The 10,838-nt window shown below is 40.3% G+C and overlaps 1 pseudogene across 1 annotated transcript; it reads left to right on the forward strand.

Annotated features, from left to right (window-relative positions):
* The first annotated feature begins 4,210 nt into the window (after positions 1–4,210).
* On the forward strand, positions 4,211–4,933 carry LOC306651167 (large ribosomal subunit protein uL6-like; annotated as a pseudogene). The gene has a single exon. The product of its transcript is annotated as a large ribosomal subunit protein uL6-like (transcript).
* Positions 4,934–10,838: the final 5,905 nt, after the last annotated feature.

Below are 10,838 nucleotides of genomic sequence, written 5' to 3' on the forward strand. Positions count from 1 at the left end.
GAAATACAGCTCCAACAGAGAGCACGTGGAATATAGCCTTTTAGTCACCCTTTAGAAGACCCCTGTTCCTGCTGATGGGCAGAATCACAGCTTCTGGGACAGGAGTTCCTTGTGTTTCTTCTTTGTTAGCAAAGCAATAAACTTTCCTTTTTCTCAAAACCATGTCCTCATTATTGGATTGGCATTGGGAACAAGGACTGAGCTTTCAGCAACAAATCAATGGGGTTGCTGGGTTTGTAGCTCAGTGGTAGAGGCTTTCCTGGCATGCATAAGGCACTAGGTTCAATTCCCAGTCCACATAAAAATAAATAAAACAAAGGTATTGTGTCCATCTACAACAAGAAAGAAAGAAAGAAAGAAAGAAAGAAAGAAAGAAAGAAAGAAAGAAAGAAAGAAAGAAAGAAAGAAAGAAAGAAAGAAAGAAAATAAAGGGATGGGGCCAAAGCAAGACAAAACTGACCTGTGCAAACAAGTCCTGTAGTTCCACACTTGCACCTGGGGTGTGTGGCATTGTGATATTCTCTCCAAAGGGCATGTGTAGCTCTGCCCCTGTGGCCTTGTTGGTTGCAGCCCAGCTGGCCTTCCTGTTGGCTTATCTCTGCTCAATTTCTGCAGCCTTCCTAGGGGTCTCCACTACAGCTCTGGCTTCCTGCTCACATCTCCACACTTTGACTTCTCAGGGGTGCCCACAGGGACTCTGACCCTGCTGCACTTTGCCTGGCCTTCCAGACCTTCCTTTGAAATCTTGGTGGAAGCCTCCATGACCCCCTAACTCCAGCATCCTGCATGCCTGTGGGACCAGCACCACGTGGTTGACACCAGGGTCCGGGGTAGAGTCTTCAGGGACCCTGGCTGCAGCAGCCTCTGAGTGTCTGGCTGGCTGAGCATGTTGAAAAAACTTCCTAGGCTGCTCTGTGCAAGCAGGTTGCTATACAGGTATAATTCTCAAGAGAATTTTTACATCTACTTTCTAGAGCCTGAGGTATGTGTGGTCTTGCCAATTCCTGAGAGGCCCTCAAGCTATCTTTCTCATTGTCTCTTAGCATTTTTTTAGTGGAGGTAAAGTCTTTAACAACTGCAAATTCCTTAGCCCCAGTTTTACTCCTGCCTTTCAGGTCCAAGTGTTTCAAATCTTTCCGCCCTGCTTTCTGTTCCTGAAAGTCACAATAAACTTGGCTAAAAGCTGCCAGCCCCAGGCATGCCTGTAATGTCAGCAGCTCAGGAGGCTGAGGCAGGAGGACCACAAATTCAAAGCCAGTCTTAGCAACTTGGTGAGACCCTGTCTCTAAATAAAGTAGAAACAATAGGGCTGGGGATATGGCTCAGTCACCAAGTACCCCTGAGTTCAATCCCGATTACTCTCTCCCCGCCGCAAAAAAAAAAAAAAAAAAAAAAAATGCCGGCAATATCCATGCCACCACCTGCTGCATAAATATTTCTTCCACCAGATTAAGAAGTTTATTGCTTTTAAAATCAGCTTCACAGAAAGTCTCAAGACACAGGTAAAATGCAGACCACTTCTCAGTCAGAACATAACATGAATGACCTCTAGTCCAGTTACTGAGTGTCCTGCTTTTCCTTTAAACCCTCCTTTAATGGTCCTATTGGCATTCTGGTCTTCTGAGCTCCCACCAGAATCAGTCATTAAGCGCCACTAACAACCTAAAGCATTTCCAGCTTGCACTGCTAAACTTTCCTAAAATTCCTCCCACAAATTCCAAGAAGCTCCAAAGTCTTCTGACCCACATGATGGGATTAGTTACACAACGACGACCCCACTTCTTGATACAGATTACTGTTTTAATCAGCCTTTTTGCTGCTGTGACTTAAAGACCCAACAAGAATAATTTTAGAGGAGGAAAAGTTTATTTGGGGCTCACAGTTTTAGAAGTGTCAGTCCATAGGCAGCCAGCTCCATTCCTTGGGGCTTGAGGTGAGTCAGAGGGAAGCAGCTCATAGTATGAACAAAAAGCAGAGAGAGAGAGGGTCCACTCTCCAGATACAAAATATATACCCCAGGGCTGGGGATATATCTCAGTTGGTAGAGTACTTGCTTCACATGCACAAGGTCCTGGGTTCAATCCCCAGCACTATATATATATATATATATATATATATTCTTATATATATATATATTCAATATATATCCTCAAAACATACCCCAATTCCCCCCCATGACCACCTCCTCCAGCCACACCCCACCACTTCAGTTACCACTCAGTTAATCCCTATCAGGGGTTAACTGGCTGGGTAAAGACTCTCACAACCCAATCATTTCTCCTCTGAACTTTCTTGCACCGTCTCACACGTGAGTTTTTGGGGGACACCTCACATCCAAACCATAATATGTGCCCACCTTTTTTTCACTTTCTTGATGATTATCATTGAAGGAAATTTTTTTAAAAGTCCAATTTTTTTATTTTTTCCTTTTATTGCTTGTGCTTTTGATGTCACATCCAAAGATCCATCACCTAATCCAAGGTTATGAATATTTTCCCCTACATTTTTTCCCAAGTGTTTTATAGTTTCACCTCTTACATGTAAGTCTATGACATACTTTGGGTTAACTTTTGTATATGTCAGTTAGGGGTCTACTTTTGTAGTTTTTCATGTGAATATCTAGTTGTCACAGACCATTTGTTCAACAGACTATTTTTACCCTATTGAACGATTTTGGCACTGTCTTGCTTGTGTTTTTTGTTATTGTCACAAAAAAATACCTGATAAGAATATCTTGGGCTGGGGAGATAGCTCAGTTGGTAGAGTGCTTGCCTTGCAAGCACAAAGCCCTGGATTCAATCCCCAGCACTGAAAAAAAAAAAAAAAAAAAAAAAAAAAAGAATACCTTAGAGGAGGAAAGGTTTATTTTAGCTCCTGGTTTCAGAGGTCTCAGTCCATAAGACAGAGGCTCCATTGCTCTGAGCCTCAGATGAGGCAGAACATCACGGCAGAAAAGTGTGATGGAGGAAAGCTGCTTACTTCTGGATAGCAAGGAAGCAGAGGGACCACAATTGAGTCTCCACAGAAAAAATATAAACCTAAGGGTACATCCTCAGTGACCTCCTTCCTCCAGCCACACCCCACAGCTACCACCCAGTACAGTAGTCCTTTCAAATTATTAACCCATCAAAGGGATTAATCAACTGGACATAGCTCTCTTAATGTAATCATTTCACATCTGAACATTGCTTCATTGTCTCACACTTGAGTTTTGAGAAGACACCTCATATCCAAACCATAATAGGCACACCACAGAAAATCAATTGACCTCAGATGTATAGTTTCACTTCTGGACTGAATTTTATTCCATTGCTCTGTATGTCTACCTTATGCCAGTAGCACACTGTAAGTTTTAAAATCATATTACCTCTTTTGCTGTGTTCTTCTACAAGATTGTTTTGGGTACTCGAGCCCCTTGAAGTTCCATACAAATTTGAGGATCACTTTGTTGATTTCTGCAAATAATGAAGCTGGGATTCTAATAGGAATTGTATTCAATCTATTAATCAATTTGGGGAGTACTGTCAACAAAAGCAAGTCTTTTAATCTATTAACATAGGATATCTTTCCATTTATTTAGGTCTTTTAAACTTTCAACATTTTGTAGCTTTTAATGTATAAGTCTTATACCTCAATAGCTAATGCTATTTTTAGTACTATTTTTGATGCTATTTTAAGTGGAATTATAAATTTCATTTTCAGATTGATCATTGCTAATGTATAGATACATAAATTATTGATGTAAATAGATTTTTTTCCTGAAACTTTCAAGATCTCATTTATCAGCTCTAATTGTGTGTGTGTGTGTGTGTGTGTGTGTGTGTGTGTGTGTATGCATTCTTTAGGGTTCTCTCTTTATAGTATTATACCATATACAAATAAATATGTTTTCATGTGGATTTCCAGTTGGGTGTCTTTTATTTCTGTTTCCATTTTCTTTTTCTAATTGCCTTGGCTAGAATCTTCTATACAATATCAAATACAAGTGGCAGAACACAAGAATGTCTTGATCCTGATCTTATGCAAAAAGTTTTTCCCCATTAAGTATGATGCTAGTTTTTGTTGAGTTTTTGTTGTGGAATGTGGCATCTATGTTCACGGGAATACTGGTGTCCAGTTTTCTTGTGATAGCTTTGGTTTTGGTATCAGTGTAGTACTGGTGATTTGAATAAGTTGGGAGATTGTTTCCTTTTCTGTTCTTAAAAAATTTATGGACGGGCTACAAGTACATGATGATGAAAGACGTTTTCTCTTTGCCGCATCTACTGCGAGAATGAAGACGACTCAGCAATCAGACTGTCAATATACCAGAAAATGTCGACATTACTCTGAAGGGATGCACAGTTATTGTGAAGGGCCCAAGAGGAACCCTCCGGAGGGATTTCAACCATATCAATGTAGAACTCAGCCTCCTTGGAAAGAAAAAGAAGAGGCTACGGGTTGACAAATGGTGGGGAAATAGGAAGGAATTGGCCACTATTCGCACAATCCGTAGTCATGAACAGAACATGATCAAGGGGGTTACACTGGGCTTTTGTTACAAGATGAGGTCTGTGTATGCTCACTTCCCCATCAACGTTGTTATTCAGGAGAATGGGTCTCTTGCTGAAATCCGAAATTTCTTGGGTGAAAAATATATCCGCAGGGTTCGTATGAGGACAGGGGTTGCTTGCTCAGTGTCTCAAGCTCAGAAAGATGAATTAATCCTTGAAGGAAATGATAGTGAACTTGTTTCAAATTCAGCTGCTTTAATTCAGCAAGCCACAACAGTGAAAAACAAAGATATCAGAAAATTTTTGGATGGTATTTATGTTTCTGAAAAAGGAACAGTTCAGCAGGCTGATGAATAAGGTCTAAGAGTTATCCAGCCACAGAAACACAGTCCTGGAGAGTCAATTTGATATTCAGTGATGCAATAAAATATATCTATTGACTTCGGACTTAATCTTTTCCAACAGGTTGAATAAACTTTAGTGACCTTTCAAAGGAACAGAACAGGAGTTTTTTTCTAGTCTATTTTTTCTTCTTGGGAACAAGTGGTTTGAATCTGTTTCTTGAATACCAGGTATATTAGGCAAAAAGAAATATGGTACCTGTGACAGGCAATATCTACCTGTGTATTCAATGGATGAAGAGTTTGGGGATGATCCTGAAGGTGTTTTAATATTGTTGAGGCATTAATTTGAATATTTGGTGAGGTAGGTGCACCCTATTCACTTTTTGTTGCCATCTGCGGGTATTTATTACCACCCTTGGCAACAATTGTGGGGGTATTTATCAAAGGTGGACTGGAAACTGAGCTACTTCTATTTCTGAGCTGCTTCCTTCCTTGCTTGTTTATAGAGGATAGAGGAAATGAAGCTTACTTGCTTTGAGAGGAGAGAGAGGCTTTACATAAGAGAAAAAGACTTTGTTTGAGAGAGACTACACTTTTAGAAATCTATATCTTCTTAGTTCTGCTGCTTTCTTAAAGGTGCGTCCTGCATCCTATGAACTAAGGGTGCGTCTATCTGAGGTGCTTCTTAGTGATGCGTCCCGCGCAGTGAGATCTGCCTATCTGTGATCTAGAGGTGCGTTCTCAGTTCTCTGCTCTGCAATCTGCCTTCTGCCGCTGCCCCTACTGGCTGCTTCTCTTTCTGCTTGCTGCTTCTTTCTGCTAGCTGCTGCTGTTTGCCTTCTACCTATTGCCTGCTTATATTCCCTCTAGGAGGCGGAGGGCGGGGCCACGCCAGTTGAGATCAGGGAGGAGCCAGCTGTCCAATCAGGAGCAGGCGGAGCAGGAGCTCTCGGGAACACCTGTGCATGTACCACCAGATGTGATCAAAACAACTTCTGGCTGGCTGCCAGGCGCCATCTTGGTGAGTCCGCATGGCATAGTCCCCAACACTTGAATAAAGTTCTGAGAAATGAAACAAAATATTAATAGACTTGAGACAGAGATAAGCTATTCATTCGATGACCGCATGGCTTTTTTGGTCCAAGATCTCAATAATTTTGTCCTTTGCTTCAGCCATTTACTACGTTTCTTGAGTTTTAAATTATTTTTATTCTTTTGAGACAAGGTCTCACTAAATTATTGTGGCTGGCCTCAAATTTGCAATCCTCTTGCCTCAGCACCCAGAGTTGTTGAGGAGATAGGCATAAGCCACCAAACCTGCCTCTTAGCCACTTAGTGAAGTATTGGATACCTTTTCTCTATTTTTTATATACCAGGGTTCTTAACCATTTAGCCACATCCCCAGCCCTTTTTATATTTTATTTAGAGAAGCTCTCACTAGATGCTTATAGCCTCAATAAGTTGCTGAGGCTGGCTTTGAACTCTCAATCCTCCTGCCTCAGCCTCCCGAACTGTTGGGATTACAGGTGTGTGCTACTGTGCCTGCCCTGACTTTATATATTAAAAGCATAAATTTTACATTCAAAAAAATTCATGAGGGATTGGTGTTAATTCTGAATTAATTCAAATGTTTGGTAGAATTCATCAACAGTCATCTGTACTAACCATTTGTTGGTGACAAGTTTTAAAATCACTAAATCAACCACTTAAATTCTTATAGGTCTACTTTGATATTTTACTTCTTGTTGATCAGTTTCAGTGGTTTGCATCTTTCTAGCAATTTGTCTATTTCATTTATATTATCTAATTTACTGGAATATAAGGATTCATAGTTTCCTAAATACTCCTTTTTCTTTTCTGCAAGTTCAATAATATTGTCTATTTCACCCTCAAATTTAAAAAATTTAATCTCCTGGTTTTTTTTTTTTTATTAATAGTCACTCTAGCCAAAAGATTGTCAATTTTTTTGAATCTTTTCAGAGAACCAACTTTTGGTTTTATTGATTTTAGCTAATTTTTTTCATTCACTGTATCTTTTTCACCAAATCTTTTTTGCAACCTTTCCTATTCTAATTTTGCGTTTAATTTGATCTTCTTTTTCCAATTCCTTAAGAGGGAGTTAGGTCATAATTTGAAATCTTTTCTCTTTTTTAAATATAAGCAGATGCAACTCTAAATTTCACTTTGAGCACTGCTTTCACTGCATCTCATAAAGTTGTGGTATGTCATGCTTTTTTTTATTCACCTCAAAGTATTTTGTTTTTCCTTGTGATTCTTCCTTGACCCAATGCATATGTAAGAGTGTGTTCATTTACACAAATTTATGAATTCCCCCAAATTTATTTCTGTTATTCATTTCTAATTTTATCCCATTATGGTCAGAGATTATAATTATGATTGTAGCCCTTTAAATCTGCTGAGCTTTTCTTTATGACCTAACATACAGTCTAATCTGGATAATGTTCCATGTGCATTTGAGAAGAATGTGTATTCTGGTGTTGTTGGATCACATTATATAAGTTGTGTATGGGATCTAGTTGATTAATAATGTTGTTCAATTCTCATATTCCCTTATTGATCTTTTACCTAACTATTGTATGCACTACTGAAAGTTGGGTGTTGAAGTTTTAGACTGTCTATATCACCAGTGAGTCACTTTTTTCCTTCATGTATTTTGGCCTATTTTTAGGTGCATATGTTTATAATGCTTAAATCTTTCTGATGAATTGGACATTTTAATTTCGTATATTGTCACTCATTATTTCAACTAACACATTTTAAAATATATTTTGTCTGATATTAGTTTAGTCATTCCAGTTTTTTTTTTTTTTTTTTTTTCGCAGTGCTAGGGATCGAACCCAGGGCCTTATGCTTGCCACGCAAGCACTCTACCAACTGAGCTATCTCCCCAGCCCAGTCATTCCAGTTTTTATGGCTGCTTTTTGCATTACATATCTTTCACATCCGTTTACTCTCAGTATATTTGTATATTTGGATCTAAAATGGGTATCCTTTTACCAGAATATAGTTGGATCTTGTTTTCCATTCATTTTAAAATTTCTTTTGATTGGATTAATTTATGTTAATGTAATTACCAACGAGTTAGGATTTATGTCTGCCATTTTGCTCTTTGTTTTCTATATGTCTTCTGTTTTGATCTGCTATTCCTCCATTACTGCTTTCTTTTGTGTTATACAGATATTTTCAAGCATATCATTTATTTTTTCTTGTTTCTTTACTATATTTTCAAATAATTTCCTATGTGTTTTCCCTGGAGATTATAATTAACATCATAACTTAAAATTATCTAGTTCTAATACAAAACTGATTTCAGTGACATAAAACTTTGTTCCAATACAGCTCTATTCCCTTCCCCATGCTTTTGGGCTACTATTGTCATACAAATTACATCTTTTAACACCATACATTCATCAATATATCCTATAATTGTTTCTTCGTGTAGTTGTTCTCTAAGTGATGGAAGAAAATCATCACAAATAAAAATACAATATACTGCTTTTCATATTTATCTATAAAACTTTACCACTGAACTTTATTTCTTTATGTGAATTTGAGTTGCTGCCTAGTATCCTTTCTTTTCAGCCTGAAATACTCTCTTTAATATCTCCTATTATATAGATCTTTGTTTTTCTTTCTGGAAAGGTCTTTTTACCTTCATTTTTGAAGAATAATTTTCCTGGATATAGAATTCTTCATTGACACTTTTCTTTCCAGCACTGTGAATATGTCACCTGACCTGTATAGTTCAAGTTGTCAATATTATTAAAGGATCCTTGTATGTGATATGTTGTTTTCCTCTTGTTGCTTTCAGGAGATTTTCATTGGTGTTAGTCATTTTGAATATGATGTGCTCAGATGCAGATCTGTTTGGGCTTATCCCTCTTGGAATTCTTTGCATTTCTTTCTTTTCAATTTTTTTAAAAGAAAAATAATACTTATGTGCAATATAAACAAAGTCCCATTGCTGGTTCGGGATATGTGTGTGTGTGTGTAGGATTACAAATTTTCCTTCATAAGATCATAAAGAAAAACTGGCCACCCTCTGGTATACCCTTATTTACACAAATCTGATACATCTTCCTGGGATTTTCTTTTAAAAATAAAAAAAGAGACAAAGAGAACCACGTATAGCTTGGAAGCTTTTTATCAATTTCTCAACTGTGGCAAGATTTGAATCCATTACCCTAAAGAATCCCTGAAAACCACCCCTGTGAGGTAAGATGCAATGGGGGCAGAGTTTCCCTGGCCTCACTCACATGCTGAGTGCTGGCTCCATCAGGGACCCTGGCCCAACTGCTCACCCCTCCCAAGCCCCCATGCAGTCCTGACACCTGGTTAGAACTGAGGTTGGAGAAGGAACAAAACTGGAGGAGGGTAAAGGAATCCGTGACTTCATCCTGTGGATACAGTGGGACAAAGGGACAGGCAGAGTCTCATACCCCTTCCGCTCATCCATCCTTACTCTACCTGCCTCTGCCCTAGGGTTGAAATGGGTACATGTTTCCTGGTAGTAGAAGGCATGGGCAGGAGGTAAGCAAGACAGGACCAAAGCAATAGCCAGGACGAAGGAAAGAACTTGGAGGCAAGACTGGGTTCCACCACCTAAGCTTTCTTTTCCCTAGCTACTGGGTCTACACTCTCAGTTGCAGAAAGAACTAGGCATAAGTCTTGGGTAAGTATATAGAAGGGCCCATGGCCTGGGCTCGCTGGGGGCTGAGACCAAAGGGCTAATGCTACGGTTTGGCAGTCCCCTGCAGCCCCACCTCCAGCAGGATCGTGGCAAGGAGGTGTGCAGGACCACCGTGGGGTGGATGGGAGGGCAGACAATGCAAAGACCCAAGTCCAGCCCACCAAGCACAACTTGTAGCAGTGTGCACAGGTAAACACAATGCCAAGTTGGGCTGAGCCACGGGTAGGAGATGGCACAACTGGGGATCCTGATGCCTGGAAAGCAGCAAGCCACCCCTTTAAGAAGTGTCTGCTGGAGAAATGGAGGCTCCACATATGTGCAAAATGCATTTGGTCAAGATCAACACAGGTTTGTGTTTTCCATTAAAAACAAAAAGAAAAACACACCAATAACTGCTTTTGATATAAGAAGAAAAATAAAACTGAGAACACTTCTTTCTCTGCATCAAGAAAGGATGAAATATTGGTTTATACAATCTACTAATGCATGTAGCCTGAAAATAACACTAGTGCCCAGGGAGCAGCTGTACTTCTCCACACCCACCAACCACAACCTGTTTCCACTCAACACCCTTGAGACCACGTGAGATGCAAGGACAGGCGTGGTGCTAGGGTTCAAGCTTGTTGTCCCTGGCCTGAGGAACCCACATATGTCTCCTGTGCCCAGAGGCCAAGGCTGAGTGGTGGCCAGCTCTCTGCCATCCTGTGGGGGTAGGGCCTCCCTCGGCAGGACTTCCTGAAGAGTCTTCAGCTGCCAGACACATGGCTTTTGAGGGCCAGTGGACCCTCGAGTTTGTCCCAGGACACTCTTTTCTGCTGATGACCTGTTAATTACATGATTGCAGCCCTTTAAATCTGCTGAGCCCCCAAATTTCTCTCTGTTATTTACTTCTAATTTTATCCCATTATGGTCAGAGATGTTGGACTTTCTCCTTTTGACAGGTTCATCTTCTGCATTAGGTAGGCCATGGTGACTGTCACCAAGCGGCTGATGCCTGCCAGGCAGTGCACTAGGACACCACACTTCTGGAGCGAGCCTCATCAGTGAAGCTGATGGAGAGGTTCTGGCTTCAGTGGTCAGAGATGGGGATCTGCTTGTAGGTGAACTCACCACCATGCTGGAAGGCCTCCGTAGGTTGGGAGTGACATTGAGGATATATTTGCTGAGCATATACAAGTTGGTGGATTCCTTGGCACAGCCGAGGTAGAGGTTGGGCAGGATCTGACGGGAAGGTTGGATGGATGGCAAAGGGCTGCCATCCTATTCAATGGCACCGCTGGGCAGCTCTCG

Source organism: Sciurus vulgaris, assembly GCF_902686455.1.
Source record: "Sciurus vulgaris genome assembly, chromosome: X".
NCBI lineage: Eukaryota > Metazoa > Chordata > Mammalia > Rodentia > Sciuridae > Sciurus > Sciurus vulgaris.